At 42.6% G+C, this 24199-nt stretch overlaps 1 long non-coding RNA gene across 2 annotated transcripts in view; it reads right to left on the bottom strand.

Annotated features, from left to right (window-relative positions):
* Positions 1-4736: 4736 nt before the first annotated feature.
* Positions 4737-24199, bottom strand: part of LOC144337894 (uncharacterized) — a 33323-nt gene continuing 13860 nt past the window's right edge. The window contains exons 1-3 of one of the 2 annotated variants that reach the window (XR_013411536.1): positions 12856-13000; positions 9879-9952; positions 4737-6528 (exon numbers count right to left, since the gene is read on the bottom strand). This is a non-coding gene — a long non-coding RNA (uncharacterized LOC144337894). Of the gene's footprint in view, positions 6529-9878; positions 9953-12855; positions 13001-24199 lie in introns of those variants that run through there. The other variant, XR_013411532.1, reaches the window with a different exon arrangement.

Raw genomic sequence — 24199 nt, 5'->3', positions numbered from 1 at the left:
TGGTAGAAGGTAAGGAGGAGCAAAGTCACATCTTACATGGATGGTGGAAGGCAAAGAGAGTTTGTGCAGGGGAACTCCTCTTTATAAAACCATCAGATCTTGTGAGACTTAGTCACTATCATGAGAACAGCATGGGAAAGACCTGCCCCTATGATTCAGTTACCTCCCGCAGGGTCCCTCACATGACACATGGAAATTGTGGGAGCTGTAATTCAAGATGAGATTTGCGTAGGGACACAGCCAAACCATATCACCTGGGAAACAATTCAAGGGTGAGCTGGTGGTGGTAGACAGCAATCTTTTATTAAACAGTACCGCTCCTTGTGGAGCAGGGCTAACCCATAGGCAGTGGGCCCAGGATTGGCAATTTACGAGCTCTTGGCAACTGTATTTATATTCACTTAAACCCACTTTTAATTACATGCAAATTAGGGGGTGGGTTAATGCAAATTGAGGAATGGGTTATTTAGAACTTTCTAGGAAAGGAGCTTTAACTTCTGGATCATTGCTATGGAAAAAGGTGGCAGCTTCTGGGTTGTTGCCATGGCATTTGTAAACTCATGGTGCTGGTGGGAGCATCTTATGCTAATGAGCAATGAGGGCAGCTAGGGATTGCTTTTTTGCCATCTGCTGATTTCTTCACTTTGTCTGGTCTGGACCAGATCCTGTATTGGTCAGCAGGGTTGTGAACAGAAAACAAGTCCTGCGGGTCTCCTATCTCACTTTAATCCCAACCTCTTCACTCTCCTCCGCGTCAAGTTTCCGCAACCAGTCCAGCTTTACCTTATTGGAATCACTCTATTAAGATTAGTGTATTTCTATAAGGTGCTTCTAAAACAGTTGCTGACATAGAGTAAGCACTCAATAAATGTTAGTGATGATTATTAGCAATATAGGCCTTAGAATTGGCAGTCTGTGTGTTCTTCCTTTTAATTATACTCTCTCGAGATTTTGATATATACTATGACAATTTCCAAACGATGTTCTGTAATCAATTACTATGACTTCTAAATTAAAAAATGAGATGAGATCCAGGCACCATCCTCAGCCCAAGAGTCTTTCAGGCATCAGTTAATATGCTTTCCCTTACCATAAAAATGTGGGGTACACATCAGTGTTACTAGCAAGCAGAAATAAAACAGAAAAAAGTCCTGCTACTCTCAGTGAAGCCCGGGTGTGGAGTCAGAGATAACCTCCCCTGCTCCATGCCATGGGGACCTAGGCATTCGCAGGAGTCACAGGCTGCAGTTCTGCTAATTCTGGGAAGTTTCATTCTGAGAGCTTGGAGGGACCCTTAGGCCGTGTCATGTTCACTTCAGTTAAACCTGAAGAGCACTAGGAAGACCATCTGTCTGGGAATTCTGTCTTGACCAAGTGGTGTGGGGCAGTGACAAAAGTCCTGAGCCGGGAGGCAAAGACCTGTCCTCCGGGATCTTTCAGAACATTAATTCACGGTGGAACCTCGAGCAACGCACGTTCCCTCCCTGGACTACTGTTTTGTCATCTATAATGGAGGGAGTTGAGCCAGATCACAGATCAGAAACTAGTAGCTGGGGAGAAAGTACAGACTGCAGGTGTGTGTTATTTGGCTTGCAAAGTAGTGTTACAATTTTTATTAATTAGTCCTCAACAGTTAAAAATTCAGGTTTTTGCATGAAATCTGACTGCTCTTAAAAAGTCTGGCAACACTCGGATTGCGTTTCCTTAGAAAAATAACTGGCCTTTCTCTCCAGACATGACATACACTCTTTGATTTGCACAAGTTCTCCCCTTCCCTCCAGAGCAGTCATTCACTTACATTACTTGCTTAGATAGCACTTACTGGCATTTGAGTTGGAGACTCCTAGTCTAAATGATTTTTTTTTTTTTTAAATGGAGTCTTACTCTATCACCCAGGCTGGAGTGCAGTGGTGCGACCTTGGCTCACTGCAACCTCCGCCTCCTGGGCTCAAGCGATTCTCCTGTCTCAGTCTCCTGAGTAGCTGGGACTACAGGTGCATGCTATCATGCCTGGCTAATTTTTTTGTATTTTTAGTAGAGACAGGGTTTCACCATATTGGTCAGGCTGGTCTCGAACTCCTGACCTCAAGTGATCCACCCGCCTCCGCCTCCCAAAGTGCTGGGATTACAGGCATGAGCCACTGCACTCAGCCTAGTCTGAATTATTTCTAGTGGTCCCTTCTGCTTGGGCCACAGGAATGGGGTCACCTTGTTATATAGCATGTTGCTGCATAGTAAGCTGTGCACCCAGTACACAGTGGCTTCAAACAACCCGTGTTTATTATATTATGTCTCACGATTTTGTGGGTCAGGAATCCAACAAGGCTTAGATGAACGTTTTTTTCTGTCTCGTATCATGTCTGCAGAGGTCATTTGCTGCTATTCAGCTGGCAGATGAGCTGGCATGGAGGGTCCAAGATAGCTTCACTCAGCCGGGTGTGGTGGCTCATGCCTGTAATCCCAGCACTTTGGGAGGTTCAGGTGGGCAAATCATGAGGTCAGGAGATCGAGACCATCCTGGCTAACATGGTGAAACCCTGTCTCTACTAAAACTACAAAAAATTAGCCTGGCACGGTGGTGGGCGCCTATAGTCCCAGCTACTTGGGAGGCTGAGGCAGGAGAATGGCGTGAACACAGGAGGCGGAGCTTGCAGTGAGCCGAGATTGTGTCACTGCACTCCAGCCTGGGTGACAGAGTGAGACTCTGTCCCCTGCACCCCTCCCCCCCTGCAAAAAAAAAAAGACAGCTTCACTCACAAGTCTTTTGCTTGACAGGGGTGACTAGAAGTCTGGGTTCTGCTGTACGTGTCACTTGGAGTACTGCAAAGCTTCCCCAGCACAGAACCAAGGTAGTAGGACTCAAATGGTAGCTCAGGGCTCCCAGAGCAAGCATTCCAGGGGACCCAGGCACAAACTACAAGGCCTCTTGAGACCTAGCCTTACAAATTCCAGAACATTACTTCAGCCACATTCCGTTGGCCAAGCAAGTCACTGAGGCCAGTCTTGTCATGGGGAAGGAACTTGGACTCAATAGGCAGAACAGAAAAGAATTTGTGCCAACTTTACCAGGTCAGTTATTCAAATTCTGCTCTCCTGAATTAAAGGATACTGATTAGGCCAAATAAAAACTGTCTTATAATAATCCATTATATAGTTATGTACCACATAATGACATTTTGGTCAACAACAGACCACATCACAATAGTGGTCCCATATAATTATAATATTATATTTTTTCTGCGCCCTTTCTATATTTAGGTATGTTTAGATATATACAAATACTCATCATTATGTTACAATTGACTGCATTTAGTACAGTAACATGCTATAAGGATTTGAAGCTTAGGCACACACAAGTGGCTATACCGTGCAGTCCAGGTAAATAGGAAGCTATATCATGTAGGTTTGTGTAAGCACACTCTATGGTGTCTCCTCACAACATGTTTTTCAGAACATATCCCTGTCGGTAAGCAACACATGACTACACAAAAATTATGTCCCTGGCCCCCAAAGCAGAAAGACAGGTTTGTAGAAGAGAGAACTCACTCTGCACTGTGCCCACTGCTCATTTCAGTGACTCCCCATGACATGCAGTATCACACAGGACACTTTGAGTTACAAGGAAGTGAACTTCAAGTTTTATAAGAAAAAAACTTCAAGTTTTGAAGTTCAAGAATTGAACTTCAAGTGTTATAAGAAAAAAAAAGAGAAGACATGGATGGAGCCATTATCCTCAGCAAACTAATGCAGGAACAGAAAACCAAACACTGTATGTTCTCACTTATAAGTGGGAGCTGAACAATGAGAACAGATGGACACAGGGAGAGGAACAACACACTGGGGCCTGTCAAGGAGTGGGTGGGGGGAGGGGGAACATTAGGAAAAATAGCTAATGCATGCTGGGCTTAACACCTAGGTGATGGGTCGACAGCTGCAGCAAACCACCATCGCATATGTTTACCTGTGTAAGAAACCTGCACATCCTGCACATGTACCCCCGAACTTAAAAATAATTTTAAAAAAAAGAAAGAAAAGAAAAGAAGAAACGGCCGGGCGCGGTGGCTCACGCCTATAATCCCAGCACTTTGGGAGACCAAGGCGGGCGGATCACAAGGCCAGGAGATCGAGACCACCCTGACTAACACACTGAAACCCCATCTCTACTAAAAATACAAAAAAATTAGTCAGGCGTGGTGGCTTATGCCTGTAGTCCCAGCTACTCGGGAGGCTGAGGCAGGAGAATGGTGTGAACCCAGGAGGCAGAGGTTGCAGTGAGCTGAGATCACGCCACTGCACTCAAGCCTGGGCGATGGTGCGAGACTCCGTCTCAAAAATAAGTAAATGAATAAATAAATAAATAGAAGAAACTTGATTCACAGCAACAAAGGTAACTACGTTAGTAAACATAAAAGACAGTATAAATATGTTTTTGTAATTCCTTCTTCGGATTTTAAAAATAACTACATAAAGCAATTATGATAAAACTGTGCCAATGCCTTGTAATGAATAAAATGTGACTTGTATGACATTAACAGCACAAAAGAGGAGGGAGGATATTGTGCTTTATTTGAAGCAAAGTTTCTGTATACTGTTAAAATTAATTTAGCATTAATTTGAATTAGATTGTTTTAAGTTAAGATGCTAATTGCAATCCCCAGGGCAACCACTAAGAAAATAACTTAAAATATGTCATAAAAAAACAACAAGGAAAATAAAATGGTAAGCAGAAAATATCTATTTAACACAAAAGAAGTTAGTAATGGAGAAATGGTAGAATAAAAAAGACTTAAGATATACAGAAAACAAATAGCAAAATGGCAGATGTCAATCCTGTCCTATCAGTCATTACATTCCATGTAAATGGGTTAAACACTCAAAGCAAACGGTACAAAGATTAGCAGAGTGACTTTTTTAAATGACCCAATTATATACATTCTACAAGTGACGAACTTTATAATCTAAGACATAAATCGGTTGAAAGTATTAATAAAAAGATGGAAAATGCTTGATTCATGTATCCAAAAAGCAAAAAAAAAAAAAAAAAAGGGAGACTTTACATCGGCCTCAGTTGAATCCAGGAGTTCAAATGATGCTGCCGGGACTCAGCCTTACTCACCTAAGGTTTCTTCTCTGTTAATTCCACTCTCAGGTGATTCAGCCTCTCATGATGGCTCTCAGAAGCTCCAGGCTTAGCGACTCCAACAGAACATAAACTTCTTTTTCTCTACAGTACCAGCAAACTTCCTAGTTTGAGTTTCTTTGGCCTGCTTGGGTTAAATGTCCACAACTGAGCTAGTTTCCAGGCCCAAGCATAAATCACATGCTTTTCTCTGGAGGACAATTTGGCTTAGCTTCTCCTGACCAGTATGGCATGAGAGGAAGTGAGGGGTGTTCCTACAATGAAGGCCAAGAGGCTATCACAGAAGACAGGAGAGTGGATATTTAGCTGGCCAATAAACCACAAGCACCTATTACACATGCTTTTTGGGTTGGAGGCACATGGAAAAAAAGCCAAGCTAAAAAATCTATGAGGTATTCAAACATATGTCTTTATGTTCATGTTTTAATTGTCCAAAAAATTTTCTGCACTAACTTTAAAAATCTTTTTTAGCTCTTTTGATACATGAAACATGCTTGCATTGAGTTCTTAGAGACTGGGAAAAGGGAAAATGGAACCTGACATCAAGAAGCACTTGCTCTGCATCAGGCCCCTTTATATACCCAGTCTTACTCAAGCCATGAAACCCCAGGAACAAGATGGGGCTCTCAGACTTTTGAAGATGAGGAGACTGAGGAACAGGAAGTGCCCACTTTGCAGGGGGTAGTATGGATTCAGCACAGTCCCAGAGCATAGGGTCCTTTTCCCTGCACTGCACTACCTGCGTCATATTGCACATCATGCTATAGCTATGAGTCTTCCTACATGTCCACATTCAAGTAAGAACCGGGAAGAAGCCACAGACATGCCCAGGTGGGATTTGGCTTCCCAGCAAACCTGGGTTTGAACCTTAGAATCAAAGCTAAATTAGGGGTATTGGAGATTGAGTGCAGGCAAGACACAAAGTTAGAATTTCTTGGTTTTCACTTTACTGGAAAGTTATTTCACATCAGTGTCTGGTTGGTGGTGGTTTGTGTAAGTTGTACATTTATATTTTGCCTGCCCAGGCATCTCTGCGGGTGGGCATCATCAACCGTTTGCAAGATGATCTCCCCTTGATGATGGGTCATGATTCTCACTTTTATTTGCCTCTTGGTTCCAATTCGGGTCACACCAAATTTTTCAGTCTTTGGCTTCATCTTGGTATCAATGGATCACGATGAATACTGGGATTGTTACAGTTGACTGTCTCTTTCCATCCTCATTCATTGGCAGAGGCTGACAACCAATGTTGAAATCAGATGTTCCCTTCAGCCAGGTTTTTCTTTGAAAATGCTTCTCTCATTTTTGGTGGATTAAGGGCAACAGTTTCCTTAATGTCTGCTACTGGACACAACCACTCAGAATCTCAGCCATAAAAAGGTGGGGTGCTGCAATCAGATTATGGGGGAATGTGTGTCAGGCAGGTAAAAAAAAATCTGCTATATTCCCAATGAACGTATAAAGTGTTGCAATAGATCTTTTCTATTGACATTATTTAGCCAGCAGTCTGAGGACAGCAATAGTCTAAATGTAAAATATAGCACTTTTATTTATCAGGAATGAAAAACCAGTCCCCACACACGGCTAGTGAAAACTAAAAATTAGGAACTTGGCTTTGTAGGAGACATGAAACCTCTTTCACTCCGTTCCATTCCAGCCCAGTTTTTAAAAATGAAATGGAAGGTTATTTTGCTAGCAGAAAACTGTTACTGTTGCTGAATTTGCTAAGAAAATTGGGCAATTTATCAGTGAAGATGGCAACAGCAAATATACAGAGTTGCCAGAGGCATTATTTTGCCATCCTAGGTAGCATTAACAAGTTAAAAAAATTCTAGGTTCCAGGATGGCAATAATGAATTTTGGTCTTATGAGCAGGAAGATAGATGGCAGGTATATTTTCCCCTGAACATGTCCTGATGGACACCAGGCTTTTCTGGAAAAGAGGCCATGATGTCAGATTCTTATTAGCATTAATGATGGGTTGTTCAACAAAATCTCTGCACCTGGCACTACAAATGTCCCTGGAAGATTTGGGACCAACCTCAGACATAAGTGACTATTTGCTCTTGCCAGGTTAGCTCTTTTCTATCGGTATTCCGTGTTGGTTTTTGGCTTTGAATAATGTCTTATTTTATAAAGCACCAAGAAATAGTATCATGATTGGGAGCCAAATGGATGGTGTTGCATTGATACGGCTAACTATTAGGAGGGAATAAGTGAGTCTGGGTGGTGATAATGTTGAGCAGCAAAGCTGTTGTTATTGACCATTTTATAGGAACAGGTTCTTTTTAAGGCTGCATGCCTACATATTTCAAACAATGCGCTTGAGAAATGTCCAAAGACATACAACAAACAGAACGAGAATAAATGCTGAGTTGAGACAGATAGCCCAGCTTGAAAGTTCTGTTATGAAAAACAGGAAATACAGATACAGGCAGGATATTATGTCAACTAGACTGATAAAACACGAAGCAGCCTCCTTAGGAAAGGTGTTTCCACGGTCCCCTCGGTAAACACTTAGCACTTGGGGATAGCAACAAATTATTGGGGAAGGTAGTAAAAGGTGTGGCCTTGGAATTAGACCAGGGCACAAAAAGGAAGACAAGAGGAAGGAAAACTAACCACTGTACATACACCAAAGCAGAGAGAAAGGTTATGCCAAATCCACCATTTGACAGTCTGGTCATGTCCATTACAGTGGGCAGTTTTCTTGGGACAAAATGTTGCACTAAGTGAAGAGATTTTTATCTTAGAAGAGCCACATTAGCCAACAATTTGGACCCCATACAGAGAGAGAGAAAGAGAGAGAGAGAGAGGATATATTTTTCTTCTTGGAAAGCCTACATAAGCAGCTTTCCCTGTGGACCAGAGTTTACTTTGTTTGCAGGCAAAGGAAGGTAGAGGTGGATATGAAGAGTGTGGGCAAAGCCAGTTTCAGTGCCTTTGTGTTCTCCTCCATGGACTGCACCATCTTCTGCTCTATAGCCAGTCTCCAGGATGGCTCCTGAGGACCCCTGCTCCCATGACTCTTGGCTTTGGGTAGTTCCCTTCCGCATTGAATAGAGTATGACTTTTGAGACTAGGTTTAAAGCTGTGGCTTCCGTCTGGCTCTCTTGGATTGTTTGCTCTGAGGGAAGCCAGCTGCCTGTTGTGAGGACACTCAAGCAGCTTTTTGGGGAGGTCCCATAGTGAGGTATTGAGGCCTCCTGCCAATGTCCACATGAGTGGGCTGCCTTGGAAGTGGGTCTTTCACACCCAGTCTAGCCTTTTGGTGGCTGCAACTCCAACCAATATCATGACTGCAACCTCATGAGAGACCTGGAGCCAGAACTACCCCGCTAAGACATTCCCAAATTCCTGACCCACGGAAACTGAGAAATCATAAATGTTATTGTTCTCAGCCACTATATTTTAGGGTAGTTTGTTATACAGCAGTAGCTAATGAATACAACTGGCTGTCCTTCTTGATTTGGGATTGCCTCTATAATTATAATTTTAAAGTATTTCAGACTTTTATATTAAAATATAATAGAGCAAGTAACATATATTCAGGCATAAAAGGGGGTAAAATTACATGTCCTAGCACACTATTCTATACAATAAAAGTCAAAGAAAATGGGATTTTTGTGTGCAATTTCATCTGAAGGGCTGAAGCTACAGTACACACAGGGACATTGTATCGAGTTGGCTTTTGCTCTGATTGAGCCATTGGCTTTTGCTTCCATTGAGCCCATGAAAGAGCCACTGGGGAACTTTGAGTAGAGGAGTGGCAATACTGAACTGATGTTCCAGAAGACAGTCTGTGTACCCAGACCACCATGTACCCAAGTACATGCTAGCGAATAAAAATGACCTGCCCCTGCCCTCAAGGTGTTTTCAGGCTCATTTATACTCAGCCACACTGGGAAAGCTATCAGTCTTCCCTCACAGTTAGTCTGTACCTTGGGATTAACCCTTACATAGGAAGAGAGAGCTAGGAGGAGAGTCAGAGCATTCTATTTGCCCACAAATGTTCAGAAAGGCATGAACAATTTGTTCTTTGGCTCTGAAACTGCTTAACTTAGGTCTAAAGACCCATTGGAATTGTTGCCATGTTACAGAGTCTCAGAAGTTCTAGCACTATGTATTAGTCTCTTACCCGCTGCTATCACAAAATACCTTTGAGTGGGTAATTTACAACAATGGAAATGTACTGCGTATTGTCCTGGAGGCTAGGAAGTCTAAGACCAACGCACCAGAAGATTCAGTGTTTGGTGAGGGCTCACATTCTGCTTCATAGATGGCACTTTCTTGCTGCGTACTTACATGGCAGAAGGGTGAACAAGATTCCTTGGGTTTCTTTTATAAGAACACTAATCCCATTCATGAGGGCTCTGCCCTCATTACTTAATCACTTCCTGAAAGGCCCCACCTCTACTACCAACACACTGTAGATTAGGTTTCAACATATAAATTTCAGCCATACAGAAACCTTCAGACCATAGCCAAGTGTCCAGTCAGTTATGCTATGGTAACAAACAACCCCAAAAGCTCAGTGCTTCAAATGACAAAGATTTTACTCTTGCTCATGTTCCATGCCCAATGCAATGGGGAGGAGTCTCTGTTCACTGTAATCATTCTGGGGCCCAGACTGATGGAGGTTCTGCCATCTTATGACAACACCGTATCAACATGAGGCTGGAATTAAGTGGTTTGCCCTGTTTTTGCCCAAGGAATTGAACAGGGCATTTCTTTTTACCTTTTGTTGGCCAAAACAAGTCACATGGCCACCCCATCTTCCAGGGGGGTAAGGAAGTGTTATTCTACACATACCTGGAAGTAGAAGAAAACAGAATATTAATGAGCATCAGTAATGCCTGCAACAAAGAAGCTTCTTCTTTTTTTTTTCTTTCACAATTTGCTGGAAAAAAAATAAGGAGAGAGAAAGACAGGAATCACAGTTTGATTCCCTGAGATCTTTGTCTCTGTGAGATAGGAATACAGTGAGGTGAATCCTAAACTGGCTTTCCTTATTCTCAGTGAATTAGTGTTTTTGTTTTTATTTCTTACCAAGGACCTATATATGTTCAAGGTGCTATGCTGGGTGCTATAGAAGAGATACAAAGTCGATTAGATATGGTCCCTCCTTTAAGGGAAGCACATGGCCTCTCCGTTTTAACATAGTTATGAGAGTAATTGCCTGTAATAATTATTTAATATGTTCCAGAGATAAATACACTTTTCAGTTTCCTAATGTCTTTTTTCTCCAAGTAGATGGTAATGGAATGATCATTCCATTAATTACCAGTTCAAATTTCTTCTCCGAATTTTTCTCTGTGATCAGAGAATGGAAACATGGTCCAGAATGCTGAGCTATGTCACACCTTGATTATGTTTGAGGTTTATCTTTAAAAAGGGCTGCAAGATAAAATACAGGATACTCAGTTAAATTAGAATTTCAGATTAACAGCAAATAACAAATGCTTAGGACATACTTATACTAAATGTTTATTCCTTGTTTATCTGAAATTCTAATTTAAATGGGTAGCTTATATTGTTATTTGCTAAACCTGGCAACTTTATCTTAAAAACTCTTGACCGGGCATGGTGGCTCATGCCTGTAATCCCAATACTTTGAGAGGCCGAGGCAGATGGATCACGAGGTCAGGAGTTCGAGACCAGCCTGACCAATATGGTGAAACCCCATCTCTACTAAAAATACAAAAATTAGCTGGGCATGGTGGCACGCGCCTATAGTCCCAGCTACTTGGGAAGCTGAGGCAGGAGAATCACTTGAACCGGGGAGGCGGAGGTTGCAGTGAGCCGAGATCACACCACAAGATTGTGCCACTGCACTCCAGCCTGGGAAGAGAGCGAGACTCCGTCTCAAAAAACAAAAACAAAAAGCAACTCTTCATCATCACGGAAGCCTCAACCACTTCTAATCTCATTCTGTTCCACCTCCCTCGCCATCTCCACATGTCTATGCCACACCAGCCCTACTAGCCTCATTTCTACTCCTTTAAGAAGCATGGCATGCATCTACCTCAGGGCCTTTGCCCGTGTTGTTTCCTCTGTATGGAACCCTCTGGTTGTCTGGGAAGCTGACTCCTCCTCTTTATTCTCCTCAGCTCAAATGATCTGAAGTTGCACCCTCTTGCCCTGTTTCCATCATTCCTGGTCACATTGCTGCATTTATTTATAGAAGTTGCTACTCTAAAATTATCCTAGTTTTATTGTGTGCGTCTCTTTCTTCACTATAATGTAAGCTAGTGAGAGCAGGGACTGTGTCTCTCTTGTCCTTTGCCAGATCCCAGCACTGATAAGAGAACCTCCTGGAAGGTGGTGGGTGAGAAATAGACATTTATGAGTTGAGTTATGCTTTAGTTTGCTCAAGGCTCCTGTGTTTTTGTACATGCAAATACCCATGCATACGGGAGATAAGAGTTAAGGGAAAGATTAGACAACCAAATGATATAATTTATGATAGGGGTAAATGTACTTTAAAAAAAAAAGTAGAACAATGTACTGAAGACCAACTACTTTCACTGGGTTCTACTTTCACTGAGGTTGTTAGAAAAAGCACTTCTGATTAGGTGATGTGAACTGAGTTCTACATAATGAGAAAGAAGGAGCCATCCAAGGAGAGACTATTAAGGGTATAGTAGCAGTTGAAACACTTCTAAAATAAGAACATACTTGGCTTATTTGAGGAATAAACAAACAGTTGACCAGCATAGCTGGAATAGCATGAGCCAGAGAGCAACCTGTGGGAGAGGTGGTTGGAAGGACAGCCAGAGAAGTCTTAAAACTCTTGTTGGAGTTTTACTTTAAATACAATGACAATATCTTTAAGAGCTTGAATTTGGAGAAATAATATATCCCTTGGTAGCTGTGATGAAAATGGACTCCAGAATAGAAAGCATGGAAATAGGAATACCAGATAGGAGGCCATTTCAGTCACCCAGCCAAGAGTGGATGGTGGATTTGTCTAGGTTTTTGCTTTGACAATGAAGAGAGAAGGGGGCAAGTTAAGATATAATAGTGAGGCATCACCAACAAAAATTGATTAATTAATTAATGGAAAGAATGGAAGAATGCATTGGTGGATGTGAGGGTGGATAAATAGATTCATCAGTGGATAGTGGGTGGATATTGGATGGATGGATGGATGGATGGATGGATGGATGGATGGATGGGTGGATGAATGGTAGATGGATATTGAATGGATGGATGGATAGATGAATTGGATATTGGATGGATGGATGGATGGATGGATGGATAGATGAATGGTAGATGGATATTGGATGCAGACATGATAGATGAGTGGATGGCTGGCTGGTAGATAGATATTGAATGGATGGATGGATGGATGGATAGATGAATGGTAGATGGATATTAGATGCATAGATGATGGATGAATGGATGGATGGATGGATGGATGGTAGATAGATATTGAATGGATGGATGGATGGATGGATGGATGGATGGATGGATAGTGGATAGAGAGACAAAGGATAGATAGTAAGTGATGTGTGGGTGAGGAAGTAAAAAATGCTTATTAAATTCTCAGACTCCAGACAAATCTCCTTTTGAACCTTATAGCTGACACGCTTATTAACAGAGAAATCTTGAAGAAGGAGTTAATTAAGAAGGCTCACTTTCTTCATCTGAAAAGAGGACTTTAATACATACATTTTGAAAATAATGTGAAGAATAAAAGGGATAATACCTACTGATCCATTACACCAGTGCCCAGGACACAGTAGTCATTGTTATTCACTTCCCATATCTTGTGTATCGATTTGTAACTTTCAAGTAGTCTTTTCATCACTCTCTCTGTCAGCTAGTTTATATTGCTCAGACTCGGAGACTGAACTAAAACCTGGCAAAACAATAACATTTATACCCAATGTTTAGATTTTTTAATGAAAGGGAGAAATGATGGAGTGTGGGAAGTGTTATAAACTATTCAGTATTTCAATTTTTTAATTCACAATCCTGAATTCCCTTTGATGGTTTTTTAATATAGGGAGGGCTCTTGTGAGTATGTGTGAATAATTAAACTTTTTTGAATTTGAACATAAGTTGGAGGAAGCTCATTTCACTGTCAATGATGTGAGGCAAAGGAAAGCCCAATGGGCATCTTTTCTACGCTAAATAATTTTGTGGGTTTTTTTTAAAATTCCTATCTTCTCCAATAGTCTGAGAAAGAAAACCTTTGGAAGGTTACTTGTCATGCTGTTCTTCTGTGTTATCTTGATAAATCCTGATTGAAGGAGAAAGAAGAGAAGGAGGATTGAGACAATAATGAGGTTATCATTGTTTGAGCATATACTACACAGACTGTCCCGCCTTTGGTCCCTCAGCAGCCCAACAGGCAGGTAATAGTACTCTGCCCATTGTGCAGATGGGTCAGCTGAGGTTTTCACAGGCTATGTGGCATGTACAGCACAGGTGCACATTCAGACTGGTTTGATTTCAATGCTGGGACTCTCTACTATTTCCCCAGGCGGCTCCTTGATTGGTTGCTTGGCATCAAGCCATTTCTCAGCATTATTTACTGTGCTTATTCATTCTCCTCCCTCCTCGTTGGCTGACAGCTATTGATTTCTGTGCGTGATTCTGCCCTTGGCCTCAAATAGTTTTGCAATTTCTTCCCCAATTTTCAAGTGAACTTTATCATCCCTTTGCTTAGTGAAGCTCGTCTTTGTTCTTTGGGCAATAATGGATGATTCCATAAATGGCATGTCACAGAACAGAAGAGATGTGAGGGCGACCTTTATTAGATTAAATATGTTTTCCCCACCCAGTGCTCTGCAGATCGTGGGATTTCTATCAGAAGACAGACAACAGGGACTGAACTGTATGCAGCCAAGAGCTTCCCAAAATTGTATTGGTAATTACTTTTCTTGATATAGTAATAATTACTGATAATGATTTCCTATAAATTTTAAGAGTTAATATATCAATGCAGTCCAGATATTATATATTCAGTTTGCTTAAAATCTCCTTAAGATTGTCACTGGATTCTTGGATGCTGTCATCCCCCACATAGAGGGAAGACTGATAGGAATTTGTGACTATGATGATTCAACTGGCAGTAGGATTTCAAATTCTTTGCTGCACCCACAGGATCTGATTCCTGTCTACTTCCTTTCTTCCGTTCTCTCCCTTGTCCACTTCTGTCTAGCCGTGGTGATATCTTTTTGTTCTCCAACTATACCAAGCTTGTTCCTGCCACAAAGCCTTTGCACCTTGTGTTCCCTCTGCCTAGAGTGTTCTTCCTGAATACCTGTGCCTGGTTGAAGAGTTTTTATCATTCATGTCTCAATGTAAACGTCACCAACCTGGAAAGGCCTAACTAAAATATCTCACCCACTGATATGGTTTGGCTGTGTCCCCACCCAAATCTCATCTTGAACTGTAACTCCCCACAATTCCCACATGTCGTGGAAGGAACTGGTGGGAGGCCATTAAATTATGGGGTTGGGTCTTTCCTGCACTGTTCTAGTGATAGTGAATGAATCTCACAAGATCTGATGGTTTTTAAAATGGGGGTTTCCCTGCACAAGCTTTCTCTTTGCCTGCTGCCATCCACGTAAGATGTGACTTGCTCCTCCTTGCCTTCTGCCATGATTGTGAAGCCTCCCCAGCCATGGGGACTGTAAATCTATTAAACCTCTTTTTCTTCCCAGCCTCGGGTATGTCTTTATCAGCAGCATGAAAACAGACTAATATACCCTCCCAGGTAATTCATTCTCCCTCTGTCTCTCTCTCTTTCTCTCTAGTCTTTTAAATGTGCTTTCATCAGGGCAAATTATTTGTTTTGTTTCTGCTCTGCCTTGCATTGTATACAAGCCTTGTGCATCTCTTCGGATTCCCTCGGTGCTGCCAGTCACTTGGTTCATATAAGCTGCAGCACAAGCTCCTGGGCCTACCTGAGCCACCTAGTTCTTCCTTCTGCCGCAGATGAATAGTCACAGACCCAGAGTCCCTGTCAATTCCAAAGGTGAAAGAATCACCCTGGGGTGAAAGGCATGGGACCTGGCTTCCTGAGCCAACCCCAAGTGGCAGTGAACCTGGAGGATGGGACATCCAGAGGAGCTGACTCTCCACAGGGGCAACTCTGCCCACTAGAAAGAGGAGACGAATGGGACCATGGAGTTGGCAGATAAATTACTTCTTCCTTCTTGCTCCCAGGGACTACTTTGAGGCATGATTTCTTCTCACATGCCATCCAGAAAAGCCCTGTATGCCAAGCAATACCTCTGCTGCATGGCCAGCCTTGTGTCTCCACAGCTTATTGCTAGGTGAAAATCATCACAGCAGCACGTTGTGTAGAGTGTCACTCACCTCACTCCCGCCCTCATTCTCACTGCCATGAGCTCACACTTCCCAAATGAAACATAAGCATGTTAACCTTTGCCTCAAGTTGCTTTCTAGAGAATTCAGGACAAGAAAATCCCTAGGACTGAGAATATTTCCTAGCACAGACAAAGCACTTCAATATTGGGGGATGAATGGGAGGATAGATAAAAAGATAGATGGGTGGATGATGGGTGGATAGATGGATGGAAGAATGGAGGGATGGGTGAAAGAATGGGAGGGAGAGAGGAAGGGAGGGAGGAGGGAGGAAGAGAGGGAAGGGAAGGGGAGGGAAGAGGAGGGGAGGAAGGAATGGAGAGGAGGGGGGAGGGGAGGGAAGAAGGAAGGAAGGAAGGGAAGGAAGGAAGGAAGGAAGGAAGAAAGGAGGGAAGGGGAAGGGAAGGGGAGGGGAGGGGAGAGGAAGGGGAAGAGGAAGGGAGGAAGGGAAGGAGGGGGGAAGGGAGGGAGGGAGGGAAGGTGGGAGGGAGGAAGGAAGAGTGGATGGGTGGATGGATGGATGGATGGAAGGATGGATGGATGGATGGAAGGATGGATGGATGGATGGATGGATAGATGGATGGATGACAAGTGAATAGATAGATGGAAGAATGAATATATATGGGTGGATGTAAAGAAGGATAAATGCAAGGTTGAGCAGATGGGTGGATGGCAGTTTCAGACACTTGAGAGTTGATTGGACAAAAGAAAAATCACAAAGGTCACTATTTTGTTTCCTTCCATAGGACAACCTATTCCTACAAATGCCTCAAACTCAACATGTCCAAAACTAAGTGACCATTTTTCTTAATATTTTCCTTCTTCCTTACTCTTCCTTCACAAGCCATAAAATTTTCCTCGCCCATCCTCAATGAATCTACCAACATATTTCTCTTATTTTATGTCCCATGTGTCTCTAGGCTTCATCCCTACCTCATGTTCCATGGCTACTGCCTTCATAATGTCTCACACAGACCCGTGCCCCAGCCACCCGCTGGCCTCCCTTGTGTCTTGTCCACCCTAACCAACACTTGGGCTCTGCTGTGGTCAGAGTGTGTCCTGGTTTGGATTTCTCTGAAAGCAGACCCTGAGGCAAAGACTTGGATACAGGTGGTTTATTGGGAGAAGATCCAAGAAAACAAGGGTAGAGAAGCAGGAAAATAAATCAGGGAAGAAGGAGAAAACAGTCAAGATACAGGTATATTATCAAGGTTGCTGCTATGGGCAACTGGGACTTGAGACTCCTGGGAGCTTCTGGGAAGCATGCAGAATGCCTCCAGCAACAGTCCATCTGAAGGATTAGAAACTGAAGTGTTTGTCCACCAGCTTCTATCCTCTTTAGTTCAGAGTTGCCCCTGGTGGCATTAACAGCTCCACACATCCAGCCTGTGTGTGTGGGCAGGCCAAGTGGGCCCCTGTGGCAATGGAAAAGGCCCTGGGATGGAAAGGGACACACAGTCCAGAGATGAGCCTGAATTCCTGTGAAACTGTCCCCTGCAGCTGCAGCTTCAATCAGACGTGGGCTGAGGGATGTGACACAGACCCCTAGAGACACCTGCTCCAGAATGATCTCTAAAATGCATATACAGCTATGGTTTGCAATGGCCAAAACTCTCTGATGGCTCTCCTGAGCCTAGCGGGAAATGTCCAACTTTCTTACTAGCACTCATAAGAATCAATGGCCTGCCCGAGCCTCTGTTGCAACCTCACTTGTGGCTGCTCCCTGCTAGTGGTTTGCTCTCCACGTCATTCATTTTTTTTACTTCCACAACTTTGCCTGTGCTGTTCCCTCTGCCTGGAATTCCCTTCCCATTTGCATTCCTTGCATTAGACTAATTGGTCCTTTGAAATTTTTTTCCCAACAATCCTAGGCAGAGTTAGACATGCTGCCCATATTTCTGTCATCACCCCTACTGTACTTTTTGCAATTCCCCTCCCCCACCACCTTACACTGTGAACTCACTGAAGACAGTGGCATGGTCCTCTTCCTCTGGGTTTTCCAAATGCCCACGGAAGACCTGGGAGATAGGAGGTGCTGCTGAATGGATGGCTAGTTGCATCCATGTGTAAACAGAACCCCCACTCTGCCAGGTGTCTCTATTCAATGTCTTACTAGGTCCCAATCTGAAAAGTGTGGAGCATCTGTTCAAGATTGTTGAAAGACACATAAACCAAGTGTCCAAAAAGAAAGTGACAGCCCTGGCAATAAACTCAATTCAACAAACATTTGTTGAGCAGCTAAAGAGCTGAGTCGCTGCTTTAGACACAGATAAGAGGACGAGATAAAAATCCTGACATGACTTGGGGCATCCATGTGACCAGTGCTGGAGAATCCCACAAGGACGGAGACCACAGAATCAACATAAGACTATCAAAGCAGCCAGCCTTCCCATGATGTCACAGATGTCAGCCTCTCCTCCTCTGTGCCCACAGGCAGGCATCTGCCGTGGAGAAAGGGTAGCAAACATTCACCTGTACTCTTGTAATCTGCAAAGGAAACCCTCTGTAAGTCAGGTGGACTCTGCACATATGCAGGTAGCTACAGCCAACAACGACAAACATTTACTGAGCCCTGGGCAAGTTCCTTCCACTCTGCTCAAAGATGCTTTCTCTGGCCTCAATTTGCTTATATTCTAGCAGGAGTGGCAGGCCCCTAAACACACAATAGCAGTCTGGTGTCATGATAACAGTAAGATGTACGATACAGAGTTTGCATAGATGTATAAGGGACAACGAGAGTTCTAGAAGGCCTTTACATTAACAAAATGTTCTAGCATATATATATTATATATAATTTATATGTTTATATAAGTTTATGTATATTTATAAACATAATACATAATATAAATACGTATTATGTACTAGATATATAATATATATTTCATTTATATATAACATGTAAACTATATATTATATATCAAATATATAATATTTATATATAAACAAATACATATATTACATACACTATATATGTATTTATATATGTAAAAAATGTATATAATATGTAATTTATGTATATATATTTATAAATTACACCAAGAAACCAAGGAACAGATTCTCACCCTCCCCCAGCTGCTTGCATCTCCAACTTACCCAACCTGAGAGAAAATATATTCTATATTTTACATATAATATATTAATATAATATTTTATGTATTATTTATTACATATATATTTATATTAGACACACACGATGGAAAGGCAATGATGACTATACACTTGATCAGTTGCCTTCATGTGTGTATTTTCTGTCTTTCATTCCCTAAGCATAGCTTTGCTCTGCTTTTTCTAACCCAGTTCAGTAGGTGTATAATGAATAGATCAATCTCAAATGGTCAGGAGAGGGCTGCAGGACCCACCATCTACGTTCAAATTCTACCTCTGCCTCTTTTGTGTTGTGTCATCTTGGACAATTTTCTTGCCCACTCACTTTCCATATCTGCAAAGTAGGATTGTTAACAGTACCTGCTGCCTAGGGTATTGTGAAAGTAAAATAAGTTAGTGTATGAAAAAGCTTTTAAAGCACTGGCACATAATAAGCCCGCAGTAAGGTTGGCCATTATTAATAATGGTCTTGTTGTTGTTTAAGATTATTGTAAAGTAGCTCAGTGTTAGGGCCAATTTTCTAGAAAAAAAATCTATGAAATATAAATGCTTTGTCTAATTAAGGAAGAGCGCAAGTTCCAGGTTCTATCTACTGAACCTCAGAGGTCAGCAGTAGCCCTCATACATGGTTCCTAAAAGACCTGTTTTTGATCTTTGGCTCTCAGATGGCAAGAATAGGGATGAGGAAAGTAATCTTGCCTGGGGCCTCACAGAGCAGGGCACTTCATTTTTTAAAATGAATAATTTATTAAGTACTTATTGTGGTTCTTGATTGTTGAGGCAAAAAAAAAAATCTCAACTTGGAAAACTGGGAAATGTATACACAGGGCAACTAGAAACTGTGAGAGAGGCCGGGCGCGGTGGCTCAAGCCTATAATCCCAGCACTTTGGGAGGCCGAGACGGGTGGATCACGAGGTCAGGAGATCAAGACCATCCTGGCTAACACGGTGAAACCCCGTCTCTACGAAAAAATAAAAAAACTAGCCGGGCGAGGTGGCGGGCACCTGTAGTCCCAGCTACTCGAGAGGCTGAGGCAGGAGAATGGCGTGAACCCAGGAGGCGGAGCTTGCAGTGAGCTGAGATCTGGCCACTGCACTCCAGCCTGGGCGACAGAGAGAGACTCCGCCTCAAAAAAAAAAAAAAAAAAAAAAAAGAAACTGTGAGAGAGAGATTATGGAGAGCTGGAAGAGGCATGCTTAAAAGTGTAAGAAGAGAGGATGCTGGAGATGCCTGTGAAGGAGACCTTGGCCCTGCCTTCCTGGGGAATGTTCTGGAACTCTCAGCCCCAGATAGAGCAGCAGAGTGTGCAAGTCAGTCAAGAACCATGCAGGCCCAGTGGTACAAGAGCAAATGGCATGCCTGCATGGAGTGTCTAGGCCGAAGAGCCCAAGACAGCCCCATGTCTTTCCACAGCTCAGAGTGGCTTAGGGACATTGTAATACTTCCCAAAGGCTGCGTCCACGTGGACCAGAGAGCCAAGGCAATGTTGGACAGCTTGAGGAGGATGCAGCGGTGAACTACATGGATAGATGGCCAAAGACCAGACAGGAAGAAGGCCACTTCCGGGACAGGTGCCATCTATAAAGGAACAGATGCTCACTCCCTCCCACTAGCTGCTCCCCCAACCTACCCAACCTGAAAGAAAAGCAGAGAACTTCAGACCAAGAGAAATTTCCACCATGACTGGGGAGCCAGGGCCCAAAGAGAAAGTAGGTTCAGGTCTAGAAATGAAAAGTTATTTCTTGCAGACAGCCAGAGTTTGAATAAAATCACAAAGTCCCATGTGAAGGCAGTCACTAGAGCTTACCGCTAAGAGTGTAGGTGATCTGGAGTCTGGCTGACTTGGGTCTCTGTTCTGCCTCTGGGAAGCCATCTCTGACCAGTTACTTACCCTCTCTCAGACTTTATTTGCTCATCTCTAAAATAGCGGTAATATTAATATCTCCTAACAGGTTGTATGTGTTCAATAAAACATTACAAGTAAACCCCTTGAGGGCTTATTTCATGCTAAGCATTCAATTAATGCAGAATAATGGCATCATTAGAAGGGGAAGGAGTTGGGGAGGGGTCTTTATGGAGTTCCCTGTGGTAGAGATTCAGGAGAACACTCTCTGACAGCCAGCATATGGCAGGAACTTCCCCAGCCTGCTGAGGGTGCAGGAGAGTGGGTTTTACCTATGTACTAAGCACGTGGTCCCCGTGTGATCCAAGTCAGCGGGAGCGAGTATAATTTTATGGTCAAGGGTGTGGATTCTGTCATCCGACTGCCTGGACTTATATTACTTACTAGATGGGCAAGTGTCCTTAGGTAAATTACATAACCTCTTTATTGATACTTTAATTTTGTAATCTGCACAATGGGAACAATCATTCCTGTTTCACAGAGTTGTTCCGAGACTTAAATGAATGAAAACAGGCAAAGAGCTTTTCTAAGCTTTCCTTCCTGGCATGCTGACACACACTGTAAATATTAGCCATTATTATTCTGATTTTGCTCCCATCCAAGTGTACACTTCAGCTGCTAGAATCCCTCAGGATCTCAAATCTGATTTATCTTCCAACAATAAAACCCATCCAAACTCCAAGGCCATTTTCCAGCCAGGGAGAGTCACATCAAAATAAGAATGCTAAAGCTACCAATATTCAAATGAAGATAGAGAATGGGGCCCTCCTCCTCCATACAACCCTGGAATATCTCTCACTTGCACTTCAGAGGGGAGCAAAAACATCAGCAAGAGGGCCCATGACCCAAAGTTAGGGACTCACAGCATCAGGGAAACCTCACTGATGTAAGACATCAGTCAGTCCAAGAAGGAACAAAAGGGCAACTTGTTTGCAGAAGATATTCCATGCTGCTTATATATTTTGGATATAAACCTCTGTTAATGGAAAAACCAAACTCTGCAAAATATTTTAAAGAGGTTTATTCTGAGCCAATATGAGTGACCATGCCAAGGGAACAGAGTCTTAAGAGGTTTTGGGAAAGTGGGTCCACAGCAGTTATATTACAGTTTGGTTTTATGCATTTTAGGTATGTATAGGTTTACATCAGTTTTATATATTTGTACATTTGCAAATATTTTCTCCCATTCGATAGGTTGTCTCTTCACTCTGTTGATTGTTGCCTTTGCTGTGCAGAGACTTTTTAGTTTAATCCTATTTGTCTATTTTCACTTTTGTTGCCCCTGCTTTTGGGGTCATATATCAAAAAATCATTGCTCTGACCAATGTCATGGAGCTATTGCCTGATGTTTTCTTCTAGTAGTTTTGTAGTTTCAGGTCTTACATAGTCTTTAATCCATTTAATTTTTTTTTTTTTTTTTGTATATGGTATGAGACAATGGTCTAATTTGATTCTCCTGCATGTGGATATCCAGTTTTTCCAGTACCATTTATTACAGAGATCGTCCTCTCCCCATTATACCTTCTTGGCATCTTTATTGAAAATTGATTGACCATAGATGCATGGATTTATTTCTGAGCTTTCTATTCTGTTCTAATGGTCTATGTGTCTGTTTTTATGCCAGTACCATGATGTTTTAATTACTCTAGCTTTGTAATATATTTTGAAATCAGGTAGTATGTGACTCCAATTTGGCTCTCTTTGCTCAATATTGCTTTCAGTTAGCTAGGAGAAATAAGTTCAAGAGATCTATTGCACAATGGTGTAGCTATAGTCAATAACAATGTATTATACTCTTGAAAATCGCTAAGAAAGCAGATTTGAAGTGCTTACACCACCAAAAAAAGATATGTGAGGTAATGTATATGTTAATTATTTTGATTTAATATATTCATGTTTCAAAATACCAGGTTGTGTACCATGAATATGTACAGTTTTTATTTATCAATTTTTAGAGAAGATATTCTGTGCTCATGTTTCTTGCTTGAACCAAATATAAGAAAAAAGTAACTTACATCTTGTATCAGTTACCTATTGTCCCAATAGTGCTGCATAACAAACAACCTCAAAGCCTCAGTGGTGACAGTAAACATTTGTTTTTGTTCAGGGGTCTGCAGGTTGACTGCCTGGTTCTGCTCATCCAAGGCTGGGCTCTGCAGAGCACATTAACGTGGCTGTGGTCAGCTGCAGGGATGTCAGGCAGCTGTGCAATCTTGGCTGGTCTCTCTCACATGTCTGGGGCCTCACCTGGGATAACTGGGTTGATTCAGCTTTGCTCTGTGGGTCTCATTCTCCAGCAGGTTAACCCAGACATGTTTCACAGCAAAAGCCAAAAAGTGAGTGGAAATGCCAAAATGCTTTGTCAAACTTCTGTTTGTCTCATGCCTGCTACCATAGCCTCGGCCAACGCAAATCACACGCTGAGCCCAAAACCAAGAGATGGGACAAAATTCTCCCTCACACCACCATATACTATGAAGAGGTCATGCAAACTTACACTGCAAAGGGTTTAGCTTCAGGGGAAAATGAAGAATTGTGGTCATTTGTCAATCAATCTATCACGTATCCAAAAGAACTTGCTAATCTTTATTTCAGGGAAAGAAAAGGGAAAATTATAAGAGAGATCAAGCCTACTGAAAGGAAGGCCAGAATCACCCATAAGACGAGCAACCCTGAGAATATCAAACAGCATTTCCCTTTCACAGACCTTGTTGCATTCAAAGAAACACCAAATTCTCATGTTCCACTCTTTCCAAAGAATGTCTTAAAATCTCATCCAACATTTCTAGTGCCACCTACTTTGAATTAATCCAGATATGTCTTTATGAGGTAGGAGGTGGTAGGGCTTAGACCTGGACCAGACTGAGGACTAGCTGACTAGCTACAACAGGACCAAGGGCAAAAGCAGCTTTCAATCAGACCCACCTACCAGTGTGCCTTGTCAATTTACTGTTGCCATGGCAACACCCAGGCCTTGCCACCTCTTTCCATGGCATTCAGTGATCCAAAAGTTACTACCCCCTCCCTGCATAAACTGCCCCTTAATCTGCATGCAATTAAAAGTGGATATGAACCCGCGCGGTGGCTCACACCTGTAAATCCCAGCACTTTGGGAGGCCGAGGCGGGCAGATCAAGAGGTCAGGAGTAAAAGACCAGCCTGACCAACATGGTGAAACACTGTCTCTACTAAAAGTACAAAAATTAGCCAGGCGTGGTGGCACGTGCCTATAGTCCCAGCTACTCGGGAGGCTGAGGCGGGAGAATCGCTTGAACCCCAGAGGCAGAGGTTGCAGTGAGCCAAGATCACGCCACTGCACTCCAGCCTGGGTGACAGAGCGAGACTCTGTCTCAAAAAAAAAAAAAAAGTGGATATGAATATGACTGCAGAACTGCCCTGAGGAGCTGCTCTCTGCTCACAGGGGAGTCTCACTCTGCAGGAGCAATCATGGAGCTGGAACACCACCAGACCTATAGCACTGCCTGTTCAATAAAGCTGTTCTCTTCTACCTCTGGCTTTCCCTTGAATTCTTTCCTGGGCAAAGCCAAGAACCCTAAGCTAACGTGGCTAAGCTCCACTTTGGGGATCGCCTGCCCTGCATCATGGAGAGTTCACTTTTCCCGCCATCCTGCCCCAAGGCCTTGGTATTTCAGGAAATATATATCTACATGGAAAAAATGAAAAATGAGTTTAAAGACATTAAGATT

Source organism: Macaca mulatta, chromosome 1, assembly GCF_049350105.2.
Source record: "Macaca mulatta isolate MMU2019108-1 chromosome 1, T2T-MMU8v2.0, whole genome shotgun sequence".
Classification (NCBI taxonomy): Eukaryota; Metazoa; Chordata; class Mammalia; order Primates; family Cercopithecidae; genus Macaca; species Macaca mulatta.
The sequence above is the reverse complement of the archived record's forward strand: the minus strand, read 5'-3'. Positions and strand labels throughout refer to the sequence as shown.